At 46.0% G+C, this 18,557-nt stretch overlaps 1 protein-coding gene across 7 annotated transcripts in view; it reads left to right on the top strand.

Moving 5' to 3' along the window:
- The window catches only part of LOC138525572 (uncharacterized), a 1,145,196-nt gene that overhangs the window by 127,277 nt on the left and 999,362 nt on the right, over positions 1-18,557 (top strand). The window lies entirely within an intron of this gene.

The following is an 18,557-nucleotide window of genomic DNA, read 5'->3' as shown; positions in this document are numbered from 1 at the left end:
TCCATGCCACTACACTTCCACATGTGGGAATCCAAGATCTATAGATACTCCACAGCTTTCTGCATGCACCTTCAACCAATGAATCCACGAGTCTCCCAAAATCCATACAATCTGTGTTTTGAAACACTCAGCCATAGCTATCTGTTCTTCTCTCTGCAAAAACAATATCTGAGAAAACCTCTCCTAGCACAACACACTCACTAAACTTTACTGACCAATCCCTTGCTTCATCCAATCTCATTTCCATACCTCCCCTCCCCAAATTCCCAAGATTTATTAATCAACTTTGGCTTTGGCTCAACTTTGTTCAGGCATGACAGCAGTGTCTGGGATGGCTCAACTTTGTTCAGGCATGACAGCAGTGTCTGGGATGGCTCAACTTTGTTCAGGCATGACAGCAGTGTCTGGGAGTCAGTAGGCACAACTGGCTTGATGGGCGGCTTGATCATGGAAAGCTCTAGGTTCAGCCTACATGTCTTGAAGTGGGAGAGGTGGCTCAACCGGATCATCAAAGTCATGGTATCCCCGAAGTGGGTCCACTGACTCAGCGTGATTGGTCGGTTGGCGTTGGAAGGTGTAAAGCGGGCGCAATGGAGGGGGCAGCTTGTTACTGCATCAAGATGCACTTCCTGAGTCAATGCTTGATGGTGTCTTGACGTGGCTCAATGGAGGCTAAACAGCCCAGTTGTTCTATTGAGCAAGAGCAGCTGTCCAAATAATAGTAGTGGGCATCTGGTATCCCAATGGTCTCCTATGACGAACCAGCTGAACAAGGGCTTTCTTCCACTTCTTCCCTCCCATACTTTCTCCCTTTGCCTTATTATGCATCCGGCTTTGTAGTCCTCAGCAGCAGGCCAGCTCCTAGTTATACAGCAAAATCCTTTGGACATGGTTTATATTATATATATTATATTTAAGTCCACAAAGATTGAAATGTGTAGGCTGCTAGGGCAAAACCACCAGTTATGACAGAATGAAAATGGCCAATTGAGTTGTAGCATAGGAATTCATTTAGGGAACAACATTCTTTCCGGATCTGCACTGCTTTTGGGTGAGCAGTCATCTTGATTAATACTATTTACCGATTAATAGCTCTTCTGCTAATAGGATTGGGGCCACAATTGACAACTGTATAATATTAACGTATTTTCCTGAAGAAAATGGGAACGAAAAATCATTGTGAAAGCATTTTCTCCTGCTGAATGTAACTTTGTTTCTTAAAGGTGGCCATCTCAGCTCCAGGTGTGTCAGAGTGTGCACAGTAGAATGTTCACATGTGCATCTAATCTATACATATAATTGATTCAGTTGAACACCCCATGGCTGCCAGACTGCAGAGAAAGAAACCACTCCCATCACTTTTTAGGCACAGAGCATCTTATGAAAGTGAGACTATATTGCAGACCAAACTTTCCAGAAGTAGCCATTCATTTAGAGTTCCAGACATTCAAAATTACAGGAGAGGCTCCACCAAGCACATTGAAATTCATCTCATTCCTTAGTTATTAAGCCCTGTGGCCATGGCAAGTGATGAACCAACCTTTAATTTCCCCCAGCCTTCCTAGGGACGGCTCTCTCTGGGGAGGAGCTTGGATACCTCAATGACAAATCCATGAAAGGTGCTGCAACTCAATCTTCCATAACTTTCTTCCTTATCTTCTCCTCAAAAGCCACTGCTCTCTCCTTAACCTATGTCAGATTCTGTGCCCATCTCCAAAACATGGCCCCTTTTACCTTAACGTAAAACCATTATTAATGCCTTCATTTATTGTTAGCTGAAAAGCCCTCTTTTTTCCTGATGTGTTAGCCCCTGGAACGTTTTTGCTGGATTCTTTGGTTTTTGCCTCCCTTGATCTAAAGCCTCTTTTGGAGGGTGGCTCTGTTTTTCTCTGCTCTGCTCTCAGGCTCTGCAAGACCCTCAGGTGGGGTTATTTAGTAGGCACCTCCAAGAGTCCCCATTGGGCACTTGTTGGGGTGGGTCATAAAGCAACCCAGCTAGACCAAATGGATGTCTATGTTCACTTAGAAGTTCTGATGGGCCACATTACTCTTTTCATGTTGTATGTTCTCAGTGGGTGTGCATTGGGGAATGTGGCCATATATGCCCAAAGGATGTCTGTCTCTCTCAGCTGGGGCCTATACCAGCCTGAACCGGTTTCGACTGGCATATGTAGATGCCTGTCTTGGGAGACTGTTTATTTGGTTCTTTGTGTGTATGACCCTTCCCTGAATGCGTGAGAAACTCTCAGTTGGTTTCCAGCCAATGGTTGACCACCACATTTTGTAATGCACTTTGGGGTGTGATAGGAGACTGGGATCACCTCAAGCCCCTCTGTGTGGATAAAAGAAGACCCTGTACCCACGCACCTTGTCCTGCTGCTGGAACCCAAACGTGCACACCCTGAATGCCTTCTGCTTAATGAAGGGAATTGAAGCGCTGCACCAGCATCTTAAGCAATCGTACGGAATCCAATGGCTAAGCTCTGTCATTCGATTGCCAAGAAGGATCTGATTGTAGCGCTCCTTTCTTCTGATGCAGCGGGTACAGCTGGATCACCTCATTAGCCCAAGAGTGCCTTTGTGGCAAACAACCGGGTGCTCTTCCATGATTCCAGGAGTTCTCATCTGATATCACCTTGGTTCTGTATACCCCCATCTGGGAAGCTACATGGGCTTGTGCTGGCCATTGTTGTCTGACTGCACAGCTGACCCAGCAAACCGCAGACATTAAGATCGCTGGATCCTCTCTGCTTTGGTCCAGAGGAATATTTGATTATAATCATTACGCCCCAGGATCTCCTGATGCAAACAATTAGAAATATGCTCCTGTGACATGAACATTGTGGGAACCGAGTATCACCAGTGAGCGTCAACCACAACTCTACTGACTCGGACCACTGAATGAGTTGGCGAAGAATCTACAATAATCCGTTCCCGCAGGGGTCTGCTGATCCCCTCTTCATGGGGGCACCATGGCTGAATCCTTCAAGGACTCTGGAGAACCTTACCTCTCTACCACCATTGAAACCATGCACCACACCTGCAGTGGGACTCGCTCCTGGACTCTGGAATTCCTCTTTCTGTCCTGTAGCATTGCAGCAGGGCTTCTTTTTCATCTTGGTCTAGATCATCTTGCTGCTGCATACCCTTAGCTGTGCCGGGTGGAAGAAGCTGGGGAAAAATAACAAACCCAGCCTCTTCAGGTACGATCCAGGGGCTAAAATACAAGAAGCGAAAATGCTATTCATCTTTAGGCTACATCTGAAACTCCCAATTCGTTTCCATGGAAGATCTTCAAGTCTGAAACTCCTCCAACTAACTGAGTGGTGAAGAAGAAAAAGCTGTGCCAGATTTGTTTTACTCTTAAGGGAATATTTAAGCTCCTCTCTTCTTTTAAGTAATTTTCTAACTTCTTTTCTTAGTATATTATATTCATTATTTTCCTTATGTTTCAACACTGCTCAAATTTCAACACTTTCTCTTCAAGAACCTCTAAAAACGACTTAACTATAGGTCTTACTCCCTTCCTCAGTCAGGACTCTGCCCATGATCATCCAAAAGACTAACTGCTATGATCGCTTTGAAAAGGTCTTTAGTCTCTGGAAACCTTTAACTCCATAACTTGAGGTGAGTGCAAACAGGGTGTATGAGGAAATCAAAGACGCTAAGAGTTTAAAGGCACGGCAATTGACTGCATTAATAAGAACATACTCGGGTAAGACAGTGGGCTATACTCTTGATGGCATTATTGCACTCTACTCACAGTGCTTTTGCCTGATGGAATTGTACGGGCTGGAGGCGCTCTGTATGGGTGATTATAAGCGGCTAGAGGTCCTTGAGGGTTACTTTTGGAAACAGTTATTAAAACTGAGTTCTTCTACCCCAATGGAGTACCTTCGATCACAACTGGGGCTGTTTTCTCTGAAAGGCCAATTGATGTTGAGACAGGGTTTAGTTCATATAAAGGTTAATTCCCTCCCACGATGTGAACTAATAGGCACTTTCAGTGAATCGGAAGGCTGTCTCCAGAGACAGTGTGAAACTCAATATGGCAACCTTAGGCTAGGTTGTATGAGTGGATAGGATGGCCCCCTGATTTTAAGCGAGGGACGAGGGTCCACTTATTGAATCAACTGTTTAAATCAACTGTTTAAAAACAAAATAAGGAGGTGGGATTGGACTAACAATTATTCACATTTGCCTACTCTTGTTAACTATAAGTATGTAGCGAATGTGACCCATACTAACCTACAAACTCAAAGATATTTGAGGCAATGCCTGTCTTATGCTATGCAGTCTTTCCTATTGAACCTACGTACAAACCAATTGGCTTTGTTGATCTTCCTTGGTGTGAGGTTCAAGATTCCGGAAGTGGACATGATATGTCGTATTTGTAATGTACCTGGGGCTTTAGAAACCCCTCAGTACGTCCTTACACAGTGTAAAAAGTTGGCCGATGCGTTTATGACAATCCTGGGGAGTTTCGTGCATGATTATGAATCTATAAAAGATGGCGACTTCTGGCATTATTGTATAAACTGAGAATCGGAAAGAGTTAAGTTTGCACTGTGCCACCTGTGGTGCGTGGTGGTTAAAAGACTCGCTGAAGTACACAGCGAAAGGTCCTCTAATGAAACTTAGACTGGGTGTCTAAATGAGACACTTAAGTACCAATGAGTAGGCTGTTATTCAGCCTTCTTGAGCCGAATTATGAAGTGGGGATACTGCACTTGGATGCCCGTATTAGTTTAATACTTATGTATTTATCGAGACTCTTAGACAGACCCTCAACGTTCTTACTGCATTTCTCAATAATTGATGAGATCTGATTTTAGCTGTTTTAATCAGGGCTCCCAAGTGATGGTACCCTCTTTTGTCAAAGCATCTATGGCACGTATGGTAAATGGTAAATGGGGTATGTTTAAGTCAGGTAGTTAGGGATAAAGTGGTTTTGGAGTAAAGATTTCTGATTTGAAGCGGTAAAACACTTGGAATTTATGAAAGAGTACACTATAAAAGTGTAAATCTATAAATGCGCCCTGGATCTGCACAGAAATGACCTGCCCGCTTTCGTATTTGTATTTATATTTGCATATGTATTTGTTAAAATGGATTGGATTGACTTTGTATTTGTAATTGCATCTCTTTGGTAGTCGCTCTGTATTTGCACATGGATCTGATTTTAATTAAGCAACATGCCCCGATCGGCTGAGGCATTACCGAGTCAGGTAATGCCCCAGGGCCCATAGTTATAGGCCCGATAGAAGTGAGGGCATTAACAAAGTCCCTGGGGCATTTCCTGGCTCGATAATGCCCCTGCCGCGAGGGGCATATTGCTATTAGTACCCCCGCCCGCAAGATCTGTGTGACTGGGGCACTAAAAGCACTTTTTTTCTGTCCCAAAACGCTGCAGGGGAAGAAAAAAAAAACTAAAATAAACCGCTTACCTGAGTCCCCGGCGGGGGCGAAGGCAGCTTCTCAGCCGTGGGGAGGCTCGTAGCGGGGATGGCCCCGCTTTGAGCCTCCGCATTGGCTGAGGGGCTGCCACGCCTCCCGCCATGGACACGGTGGTTGGAATCCCAGCCGAGAATCGAGTGATTCTCGGCCGGGTAACGACCCGGCGAGAGTCAATCAGAATGCATGTTGCATTCTGCTTGACGCTCGCTGGGTACTAATATTGTTTATATGTTGCTTCTGATTTAATATGTTGTGTTTGGAAATGTTCTTTGAAATATATACAAATAAATAAATAAAATAACATTAACTACATAACTGAGGGAAATTCCCTCCTCACTGCTGGATTTATACGTCACTAAAATTTAAAAACAGCCGGTTAGATATTCACTTGGTATCCTGTTTCCTAAATCAGGTCCCGGACTCTGCCTCCCTCCAGAATACCTGCTAACAACAACTATAAATGTGTTCAATATCATGCTTACAGGGCATAAACGTGAAGCATATCTGAGTAATATGAATCACTGGCTCTGTTCGAGCAGTATCTGCTCTAGGCCCAAAGAGGGCCCTGGTGTGTGCACGTGGAGCTTGCCTCAAGACAAAGTTGCTCTGGGCTGCTGCGAAATGGGAGACCATGACTAGAGTATCACAAAGAGTGGCCTCCAGGAAAAGAGTTGATGATGACAGGCAGTTGGAGCTGGCAGCACAAAACCTATGAAGGTTATACCAGCTCCTGTACCACCTATCGCACACACTTCCCAGTATGAGACCTCTGAAGACTGCCTGAGCACCGCCAATGTGAATTGGCCTAGAGCTGTGATGCAGAAAATATTGTCCTGGTGAACAACTCTGTCAGAAAACCCCTAGCACACGTCCACTCCACCAAACACTGTTTTGTTCCCAAAGGAAGGGGAATATACAAGAACCCAAAAGGGGCTAATGATGAGGTTCAGTAGTTCAAGTCCTGGGAGCTAAATAATGCTGAGAGGGGGAATAGAAGTCTTTTTGGCATGATCAAGCAATCACCCCTTTGAGGTGGACTTTTGACTGGTGGCTCGGGGAGGTCTGGCTTCACTGGACACCATGGCTGGAGTGGACATGCAGGCAGACAGAGAAAGGGATTGCCTGACAGTCTTCTGCTTGGTACGAACAAGGGCAGTGGTGGAATGGACCATACAGTTACAATTGATGAGTCCCCAGAAGCTGGTGATGGAACACCTGGCAGCCTAGGTTTCATGTACCATTTTTATGTGTTCCACCAGGAACCGGGAGATCCGGTTTACTGGTAGCCAGTGTTCTGAGTGGGAGGCATTCTTTTTTATTTGTTAAGGTTCTGATAGATCAAGAGTGGATACGGGTGGTTGGTGGATCACACAGTAGATCCTCTTTCAAGTTACTACCCCCCCTTATTTATTTTCTTTCTTCCTTTTTTTCTTTTCGGGATCCTGTGAACATGTCTACACCAGAAGTAGGTGTGAGAATTTGATTCTGTGCACGTTTTTCTAGTAAGAAAATACATTTGGAATGTGAGAATATGATTACAGTGAACAGACAAGAGTTCAGTAGGTTGATTTTGCAGAAAGTGTTAAGAATAAGTGTAAGTAATACTGCCGGGGCATGTGTTTTTTCATGGGCTGGCAAATTCAACCATTTCTGGTACGTGTACAGAAAACAAGCAGATTGTCAAAAACGACTATTTGGAGAATGTATGAGGCAGTTTCAGAACAGGATGTGGTGAGATGGATGGGAAGACTTGTGAGGTGACGGTTAGGACAAATAAAGTGTATGACGGAGATGGGATTTGGAATTGTGACTGGACGTTTTTGGGCAAATTATTTGAGGACAGTGAAAAAAGAGTTGGAGTTAAGCATTTGCCCCTACTCTATATGATTGGTATGAACAGATTATGTAATAAATGCTATGGACAGTCCAATGTATGTCATACATGTGGAGAAGAGGGTTATTTTATTATTGCCTGCACCAAAATGGTCTCTTCCAAATGCACTAAAATTGGACATGTAGTAAGAGATTGTGGAGAAGAACCAACATTTCATTTATGTTCAGGACTGGGACATGTACACAAGTATTGTCCTAAGTCTTTTGCAAATGAAGGCAGGCACTTTAGAAAAGAAAAAAAAACAGACAACACGGAGGATTATCAAAAACTAATCAGGAGGACACAAGAGAGAGTGAGACAGATGATGGAAAGGGGAACGATGGGCAAGAGCAGGCAAGTGCTAGCAATACTCAACGGAACAAAGAAAGGACACAAAAGAATTCACGAAGTTCAGGAAAAGCGAGAGGGAGAGAGTGAAAAACCGGTACAAGAGATGGCAAAAGAGGACGTGATTCCAGATGATACTGCAGATGGGCAGATGCCAGAGGCTGCACTGCACATTCCCACATTTGAGAGCATTTTTATTCACAAGAGAGTGCATTTCCAAAGTCAAGAAGAAATTATTGAGAAGGTCGAACAATGTACATGGAGCTTCACAAATCAAGTAAACGTCACCAGATTAAGGGATTAAAAAACAAGGCAGGTGTACTAGAAGCAGAGGACAACAAAGTGGATGAGGTTGTTAAATGTTTTTATGAGAGATTAGATGATTTAAAGTAGATTGACACACTGTATGGAGAAGGTTTAACATATGTTCAATCTGTTTTTTCCACAGAACAAAATAACTAACTAGTGAAGAGGTGTACATTACAAGAACTAGAAAAGTCACGTGGAGCTCAAAAAGATAATAAGGCACCTGGACAAAATGTGCTACACAGGGATTTCAATTAAGAATTAGGAGAAGTTTTAAATAATAATCTATTGGATCTACTGCTGGATTTACTGGAGAATTAGGGCTCTGAATCAGTTTCTGCCAAGTTTTTGGAAATGTCATTATTACATTGCTTTACAAAATGATGAGAGATGAAACTAATGTATTCAACTGGTGACCAATTACATTGTATACTCAAGCTGTTAGCAAATGATATGATATGGCTTTTATAGCGCGCCTGTACACAAGTGTTTCTAGGCGCGACAAGACAAGGGTGGGGGAAACAGAGGGAGGACAAACAACAATGTTACTAGTCCTTGTGTCATTCAGATCACGCAAGTGCAGAGAAGTGGGTGGGGAGTAGTGCCAAAAGGTGGTGGGGGATGGAGAAGTGCAGGTAATCAAAAGTGCAGCCAGCTAGTGGCTCAGTGCAGTTAGAGGAAAGTGCAGCCAACGGGTGGCTCTTAAGCGCAGAGAGAGTGGACTATAGGGTTACAGATACAGTCCACAAGAGCTGGGGGAGCCAAGAGGCAGTGCGAGGTGCAACTGGACATGTGTGGACATAGGCCCAAGTTTAGAAGGTGGCCAGGTGACCAGTGCGTGGACCAGACGGGTCATCAGCATGGGAGAGGAAGAGAGAAAGCGGAAGCGAAGAGGAAGGTCTTGAGTTGCCTCCGGAACTGGAGGTGGTTCTGCTCAAGTTTGAGAGAGGCAGGGATGCTGCTCCACAGAGAGCCCCCAGACGAAGAAAGAGAACTGAATTAAGACTGATGGATAGTTTCCTTTATATATGTGACTCCTCTCTGTGTCATTAATTTAGATTTAGAGAAAGCATACAATACGATTTTGTATGTTTTTATGTTTCAGGTTTTATTCTTTTTAGGGTTTCCAGTTTCCTGGATTGTTGAAATATATAAGGATTTGAAGATCCAGATGTTAGTGAATGGAAGACTGACAAGAGTGCCCTGTGACAGCTATTTCATTACTGTGTTCTATGGACATTTTAGTTTTTTTATGAGGCTTGACTAGACGCTACAGCAAATGTCTTCAATCTGTGGGGCGCGAGATCCCAGCATGAAATTTAAAAGAACAATATATATATATTTCTTTTGTTTTTTTAGATTGGAGGAAATGGGCAGGGGCGATTCACATGGTTGGACTAGAGCATAAAACTGTCTCAGGCACCAATGGAAAAGTGGCCCGCAGTTGCAAATGGATAGTCATTCCTTTATTCACAGACTGTTTGAATAGTACCCAAGGGGGTGTTTTTTGTTAAAATGTAAGCAAACTGTGATAGTCAAAGAATATTCAGCAACAATGGTCAAAACTTCTAGCTGCATAGTGAAGTAACTCATCAAACTGTCCCACATTGGCCAAAAAAGTGGCACATTTTGACTGGCCCACACTAGCATTTTGCATTATTGGTACAGGCATTGCCTAAGTGCCCTATAGGCCAGACCAAGCCTGGCGGCTCATCCATAATGGTCGAGGAGACAGCCCAGTGAAACACTGAGCACTCCCTCAGCTGCTTTTTCCTGCTGAGGGAGTGATCCTGGGCTGCTGAACTGTCAAAGGGAAACAATATTTCCCTTTGACAGTTCAGTTCCCCAGCCACACATGTTCACTGTGCCATGCAAGACTGATGGCGTTTTGATTCACCAGCCTTGCATAGCTCATTGGAAATGCTGGCTGGGGCATTCCATCTCTGCATGTGCGAGGGGGAGCGCCTGCGTCTCTTTGCACATACAGACAGAGGAGTCTAGAGTGGGGCGTTTCAGCACCACGCGCAGGCCCCTGCAGAAGGTACGTTTATGTTAATTTATTTTTTATTTAAATATGTGTATGGATGCGTGTATGTTTGTGTTGCGAGTGAGTGTATGGTGATGGGTCTTTGTGCGAATTATAGAGTAATTGCTGTGTGAATGTGTGTGTGTTTGTTTTGGTCCGTTGAGCTGATTTTGGTGAGTGGGGGTTGAGAGGGGAAGGAGGGTTGTACAGCAAAGGTATTTTAAAAATGCCTTTGTTGCACAATCCCCCTACCCACCTACCAAAATCAGCTCTCCTTCTGAGGTGCTGTGGAGCCCAGGGGACAGGGATGGTATTTTATTACTGGACATCTATTGTAGATGTCCAGTCAAAAATACCATGCTTTCCCCCTTGACCCTCCAGTGCCTTGCATACACACATAATCATGTTGATTGTGTTAGGCACTGTGGAGTCCAGGGGACAGGGATGGTATCTTTTTACTTGACATCTATCATAGATGTCGAGTAAAAAATATCATGCCTATGCTCTGGGTCCCCTAGCTCCAATTGCAAACTGTTTGGCTCTTTATTCATTTAAAAAAAGGTATGCTCTTAAATAACTTTAACCCATTATTTAAAACAAAATACATGGGGGGAAACCCTCCAAACTCCCTTTGATTGGTTTGGGCTCCCTCGCTGCGCTTGGTCGCTATGGCATATCTGATGGAAAAATGTGTGCCCCTCCATTAAAAAAATTCACCAGCCACCACTGACCCTGGGACTGTGCTGGGAGCAGGATGGGTGGGAGCCATGGGATAGTGGCGGTGGCAGGGTTTGGAGAGCCTAGGGTATGTGGTGGGTGGGGTGGGTAGAGCACAGGGACTGACTATGCTAGGAGTGGGATGAGGGAGGCCAGAGACTGTGATGGGAGCAGGTTGGGGAGCACAAGGACTATACTGGGAGTAGGGTGCGGTGATGGCACACAATAGTTCATAGCCATTTGTACTTACTGTCGATTTGGCATTTTTGGAGGGGCCTCTGCTTGCCCACATTTTGCTTGGCGGGGGAGCCAGGCCTAAAAAGTTTGAAGACCACTGCACTACATGGGCCTTTTCATTCCAGGCCGGGTAAGGCAGCAGTACTTAAATATCATGTACATGGAAGATGTTAGCTGTTTTGTAAGCTACATGGTACATAAGGCAGTGCAACAAGTTGAAGAAATGTACAAAATGTCAGCATCCAAATTAAACAGGCAAACGTGTGTGTGTAAATTGTATAGTGTCTGGCAGCATAAAGCAGAAAAAGAGATGAAGTGTACAACAGAGCCTAGTAAGCGGAAATCTGGTCACAGGAGATTTCCAAAGTGTCTTGTGCAGAAGGATTGTGGAATTTAAGAAATGAGACTATGAAAGGTACATGTCATGATGCCTGCCCCCGGAAGACCAGACCAGGCCCAGCAGCCCCGGAAGCAGGCATCATGCCACTTGGAGCATGCCCAAAAGCCCCAGTTAGGGGCTGTTTGGGTGCAGTCCTGGCGCCTAGGGCGCCAGGCTCATAAAGATAAAGTCAGTCCTGGCGCCGTGGGCGCCAGGCTCATTATTGATAACTTACCTGAAGCAGACCATGCTGCATACTCACCTGAGGCAGACCATGCTGCATGAAGACTCAAGCCAAATGAGGCTTAGGAGGGACTATTTTACTGAAGGGACTATTTTGTTACTTGGGTGGGGCTGTGGAAGAATACTTACCTGGCTCTTCTTCCAAGGCTATTTAAACCACGCCCGGACAGCCACACGTGCTTCGCGTTATTCTGCTTGCTGCAGCGTAACGCTCACCGTGTTTTCAGCAGCTCCAGTCTTCAGCCACGCCCGCTTCAGTCCTGGGACTCCTGAAACAAGAAGAAAAGAAGGATAAAGGTTAGAACAGGAGTTTTAACTTTAATCCTTACCTGAATCCTGATCCATTTCGCCACGGAGCTGAAAGACAGAAGTCTTTGAAGCATCGCTTCGCATTCCTACGGCGCCGCGCTGAACTCACCAGCTTGGCGGTACTTCAGCATTCCATCACGCTCTCTCCATCTTGCGGCCGCCCTTCGACACCTAAGGAGACAAAGACAGCAAGGTGAGCAAGGGGACTCTCTAAGGCTATACAAGCTACCCCCAAGGACTTACCTGATTTACCACAGGGGGTACTCACCTCATCTCGGGTCGGCGCAGTCAACTCTGCTTCATCGCCGTACCCCGGCCCCTAAGGGGAAAACCACAATAGACTTACCTGAATCTTACCAATTGCCATTTGGAAATCTTCGAGTGGATTAATCGGCAACCTGCAAGGAATCGGACAGAGTGAAGATCAGACATTTGAACTCTTATGAACAATTGGACTTTAGAGTCAATACTGGAACTCACCAATTCCTCTACGCCAGTGAAGTAACTGGTCATCAACGCGCCCCTGCGGTCGACGCAGGATGGAGAGCTCATCCTTCCAAACCATCAGGTGAGACTAAGGAGGGGACATCAAGAGTGATCTGTGGGAAGACAACGGGAGTGGAGAAGGTGGGTTGACACTCAATTCCACGGGTGGTTAATTCCTCTTCTCCTTTGCAGAAGAATATTCCTGCGAGCCAGACAAACTAGGCTGAGCGGGCCAGTCCAGTCAGTCATCTCGGCGCTACACGTCACGTTGGTGGAAACAACAGCGGCCCGGTTCCGGTCGACGCCCCCGTGGGAACCAGGTGAGCGTAACAGAACGCGAAGCCTACCCACAAATACCCACCTGGGCGTCATGGAGACCTCGGAAACTGATTAGTTGGCCCAATTATTAGGGGAATTAAGGGCCGAAGTGCATTCCGCCTGCCAAGAAACCAATGCCCTCAGGAGGGAACTGATAGTGTCAAAAGAACGAACTGATGAGTTGGCCAGACAACTATTACGGAGCCAGGCTGGACAAACACCTCTACCAGGACTTGGGGCAAGTCCAGCTCCTGTACCATCGAGTAACCTGGTGCAGATAAATTTACCTGGAGCCGTTCCTTTGGCTCCGCCTGAACGCTTTGCCGGAGACCCAAAAGGGTTTGCAAAATTCATGAATCAATGCCGCTTGCACTTTTTATGTAGACCTGGAGCTTTCCCAAACGATCAGGCCAAGGTAGCCTTTGTACTGTCATATCTCAGCGGCAGTGCGGCGGATTGGTCCATTCCACTAGTTAACCAGGATGACCCAATTCTTGGAGATTTCCAGGGTTTTCGAACAAGCATGGAAAGACTATTCGCCCGACACTCCCGAGGACAGGCTTTGGACAACAAACTTTTATCCCTACGTCAAGGTAACCAGGATCTTTTATCTTACATTGCAACTTTCAATAGATTAGTAGTGGAAACCGAATGGTCTGAAGCCAAGCGAATCACATTATTCCATCGAGGACTTCGGGGAGAACTCAAAGATGTTTTGGCCCAAATCGTGAACCTGCCTCAAGACTGTGCTGAATATATAGATCTAGTGGTCCAGCTCGATCACAGACTTCAAACCAGGAAGGCTGACCGAACCAAGTTTGAGAACAGGGTGTTGGTTAAAACCCACGTAAACTCCAAGGGAGTAGATGTCTCAGAACCTATGCAAATCGGGGGGGTTAAAGGACCCTTAACCCAGAAGAAAAGAGATAGAAGACGGCAACTGTAATTATGTTTATATTGCGGAACTACTGGTCATTTTCTTCGGAACTGCCCTGTAAAACCACCCAAGAAAGTTATAGGAGCAGCAGACGAAAACCATGTGAAATCTGACTCGGGAAACGACCACGCCCGGCAAGCGTAGAGGTCCGCTTGCCAAGCTTAAAGAAGGACGCTTGTATATACATGAAACTAGACCTTCGGGGGGCATATCATCTGGTACGTGTCAAAGAGGGTGACGAATGGAAGACTGCTTTTCGCACCAAGTACGGACTATTTGAGTACCAGGTGATGCCCTTTGGACTATGCAATGCACCAGCAGCCTTCCAGTTCTTCATGAACGATGTCCACCGAGAGCTTATCGACGTTTGTGTGGTTGTTTACATCGACGACATCTTAGTATACTCTTTATCAGAATCTGAGCATGTAAAACACGTCCGAGCAGTCCTAGAGAAGTTACGCCAGCATAAATGATATGCTAAACTGGAAAAGTGCATCTTCCACACTACGGAAGTGGAATTCCTTGGATTTATTCTGACCCCGAGAGGAATCCGGATGGATACACGAAAAGTGGATGCCATTCTTAATTGGCCTTCGCCAAGTTCAATCAAAGGAGTTCAAAGCATGCTTGGCTTTGCCAATTTCTACCGCAGGTTTATCCCAGACTTCTCACACATTGTACATCCCATTACGACGCTATTGCGAAAAAACAAACGCTTTGTGTGGACAGAGGAAGCCGAGAACGCCTTCCAAGAGTTAAAAGCTAAATTCACATCTGCTCCCATATTAAGACACCCGCGCCCCGAGCTTCCCTACATAGTGGAAACAGATGCATCCAGTTCAGCCATGGGAGCAGTCCTTTCCCAAAAGGATCCCGAAACTAACCAGCTTCACCCAGTGGCGTTTTGGTCAAGAAAATGTTCAGCCCCCGAATTAAACTATGCCATAACCGACAAGGAGCTGCTGGCCATCAAGTCTGCCTTCAAGGCTTGCCGGCACTATCTACTGGGTTCCAGACATACCATCACGGTCATCACCGATCACCGCAACTTACAATACCTAAAGACAGCCAAAGCCCAATCTTCGCGCCAACTCCGTTGGGCATTGTTCTTCGCCGAGTTTGATTTTGTAATAACCTATCGACCAGGTTGTAAGAATGGTAAAGCAGACGCCTTGTCCCGGATTGGAATGGGAGAAGCAGAAATAACTTTATAACCCGTACCCATAATTCCGGAACAGAGAATCCTTGGCCTGACATCCATACAGACACTGGAGGACATTCAAAACAAGATCCACCAACTCTTTGATTCCGTTGCCCTACAGGACTGGGCAAAGAAAGGTCCAGAGTACTCTGTCATCGATGATTTACCTTATTACCAAGGCCGGCTATTTTTACCGCAAATAGAACTACAGGAACTTGTCATTTCCCATTACCATGACACCTTAATAGAAGGGCATCCGGGTATTGCAAAAATAGAAGCTAAAATTAGGAAGCAATTTTGGTGGCCCACCTGGCGAAAGGATGTCAAGTCATTTGTCATGTCTTGTGGCATTTGAGCACAAAATAAAGGGCAAAAGAAAAAACCTGCTGGATTATTGCAACCATTAGACATACCACCTACCCCTTGGTATACCTTGTCATTAGACTTTATCACGGATTTACCCCCGTACCAAGGTTCCAATACCATTCTAGTTATTGTAGATCTTTTTTCTAAAATGGCCCACTTCATTCCTGTAAAAGGGATACCTTCAGCTTCAATCCTGGCCAAGGAATTCCTTGAAAATGTTGTCCGCCTGCATGGCTTTCCTTCAGTGTTAATTTCAGATCGGGGCAGTCAATTCATTTCACATTTTTGGAGGAAATGCTGCCAACTGGCACAAATTTATGTTAGGCTTTCGACCAGTCACCACCCTCAGACCGACGGTCAAACGGAGAGGACCAACCAGACTCTTGAACAGTACCTCCATTGTATGCTACATCAGTATGAGGGGAATTGGAAAGACATTCTGTGGATCGCAGAGTATGCGTACAATATTTCCGTACACTCAGGAACTGGACAAAGTCCTTTTTTTACCATTTATGGGCACCATCCTCGAACCTCGGATTTGGACTCACCCCAGTATTTAGAGATGCCCGCAGTGGACCATCTCCACGCTGTTATTACACAAGCCTTTAAAGAAGCAACCATCCATTTGCAAAAGGCTAAGGAAAAATACAAAAAGGATGCGGATCAGCACAGAAGTGAAGCTCCTCAATACCAAATAGGGGACCAAGTATGGTTAGCCACTAAGCACTTACCACTCAAGGGGACTCGGACCTTTAACCCCAGGTATTTGGGACCTTTTTCTGTCAAGGCAATTATTAACCCAGTGGCCGTCAAGTTGGACCTACCTGCTCATATGCAAATCCATCCCGTCTTCCACGTGCCTCTTTTGAAGCCACTGCAACCAGGAACTAGGCTAACTACTCCACCTGAACCTATCCTCATAGACGGGGAGCCCGAGTTCGAAGTCAAGAATATTTTGGACTCAAAAAGAGTGAGATCAAAACTCTTTTACCTAATTGACTGGAAAGGTTATGGTCCGCAGGAAAGGTCTTGGGAACCTAGTGACCACGTGCATGCACCTCGTTTAGTGAAGAGGTTCCATCGGGAATTTCCAGAAAAACCACGGCCAAGGGGGAGAACGACTTTAGGAGGGGCCTTGACGGGGAGTGCTGTTATGATGCCTGCCCCCAGAAGACCAGACCAGGCCCAGCAGCCCCGGAAGCAGGCATCATGCCACTTGGAGCATGCCCAAAAGCCCCAGTTAGGGGCTGTTTGGGTGCAGTCCTGGCGCCTAGGGCGCCAGGCTCGTAAAGATAAAGTCAGTCCTGGCGCCATGGGCGCCAGGCTCATTATTGATAACTTACCTGAAGCAGACCATGCTGCATACTCACCTGAGGCAGACCGTGCTGCATGAAGACTCAAGCCAAATGAGGCTTAGGAGGGACTATTTTACTGAAGGGACTATTTTGTTACTTGGGTGGGGCTGTGGAAGAATACTTACCTGGATCTTCTTCCAAGGCTATTTAAACCACGCCCGGACAGCCACACGTGCTTCGCGTTATTCTGCTTGCTGCAGCATAACGCTCACCGTGTTTTCAGCAGCTCCAGTCTTCAGCCACGCCCACTTCAGTCCTGGGACTCCTGAAACAAGAAGAAAAGAAGGATAAAGGTTAGAACAGGAGTTTTAACTTTAATCCTTACCTGAATCCTGATCCATTTCGCCACAGAGTTGAAAGACAGAAGTCTTTGAAGCATTGCTTCGCATTCCTACGGCGCCGCGCTGAACTCACCAGCTTGGCGGTACTTCAGCATTCCATCACGCTCTCTCCATCTCGCGGCCGCCCTCCGACACCTAAGGAGACAAAGACAGCAAGGTGAGCAAGGGGACTCTCTAAGGCTATACAAGCTACCCCCAAGGACTTACCTGATTTACCACGGGGGTACTCACCTCATCTCGGGTAGGCGCAGTCAACTCTGCTTCATCGCCGTACCCCGGCCCCTAAGGGGAAAACCACAATAGACTTACCTGAATCTTACCAATTGCCATTTGGAAATCTTCGAGTGGATTAATCAGCAACCTGCAAGGAATCGGACAGAGTGAAGATCAGACATTTGAACTCTTATGAACAATTGGACTTTAGAGTCAATACTGGAACTCACCAATTCCTCTACGCCAGTGAAGTAACTGGTCATCAACGCGCCCCTGCGGTCGACGCAGGATGGAGAGCTCATCCTTCCAAACCATCAGGTGAGACTAAGGAGGGGACATCAAGAGTGATCTGTGGGAAGACAACAGGAGTGGGGAAGGTGGGTTGACACTCAATTCCACGGGTGGTTAATTCCTCTTCTCCTTTGCAGAAGAATATTCCTGCGAGCCAGACAAACTAGGCTGAGCGGGCCAGTCCAGTCAGTCATCTCGGCGCTACACGTCACGCTGGTGGAAACAACAGCGGCCCAGTTCCGGTCGACGCCCCCGTGGGAACCAGGTGAGCGCAACAGTACACATGTAACGGCTTGCTTTGTAGTGCAACTTATGCTCTTATTTTTCAGATAGCAAAGCAGCTTGCTTTATCAAATATCTTATCAGCAGCGGTGTTGCTTGGTCTGGAAAAGATCTGGGGCTCCGCTAATTTTGGCACTTTCGGGACTGGGGGCTAGCTAGCCTTTTTGGTTGTAACCCCTGAGCTTCTATCCGGGGCTACAACTAAAAGACCTGGGGCTATAGCCCCCCTAGACCCTCTTAGCAACTCCTCTGATTATCAGACACCTCCTGCAGAATCTTAAAGTGTGGAAACCTTTGCTGAAATCTGGCATGTTTCACTTCCCAAAACAGTACGAGTTGATAAAGATAATGTGAGGGCAATCTGGCGCGAGTAAGAAGGAAGTGGAACGTGGGGAACATGTAAGATACTTGCTTCTTTTATTGATGCCAAAACACACATTTCCATGGTGAGGGACCACAGTGGTTTCCCACCCTGCCCTTTTTCATGTGCACAGATTCGAAGAACCATGTGCAGGAGGCCATCGGCAGTGCCCCGCAGATGCCTACGGGTGCATTGTAAGGAAGACGAGTCAAAGATGTTTGAAAGGAGGCAGAGAACATATTGAAGAAACATCTCTGCAAACACGGAAGAACTGGTGTTATATGGCTTTCACCCAATGGACTGGGCAATAGACGATTGGTTTGTGATGTATTGCAAAGTGACCTGTGTTAAATAGGCATTATGGAAAGCCTGAGATACACTGGTTTTAAGAAAAGTGGCTTTGCAGCAGGAAGCGCCGTGCAGAGTAACAGAAGCTGAAATCACATCTCATTTGCACATGGATGACACATACTTGGCTAAGAAGTTTTGGGAGATGATTTCTCCCGCGCCT

This window comes from Ambystoma mexicanum, chromosome 7p (assembly GCF_040938575.1).
Source record: "Ambystoma mexicanum isolate Mex_15411 chromosome 7p, UKY_AmexF1_1, whole genome shotgun sequence".
Taxonomy (NCBI): Eukaryota; Metazoa; Chordata; class Amphibia; order Caudata; family Ambystomatidae; genus Ambystoma; species Ambystoma mexicanum.
This window is presented reverse-complemented; position numbering and strand designations above follow the sequence as displayed.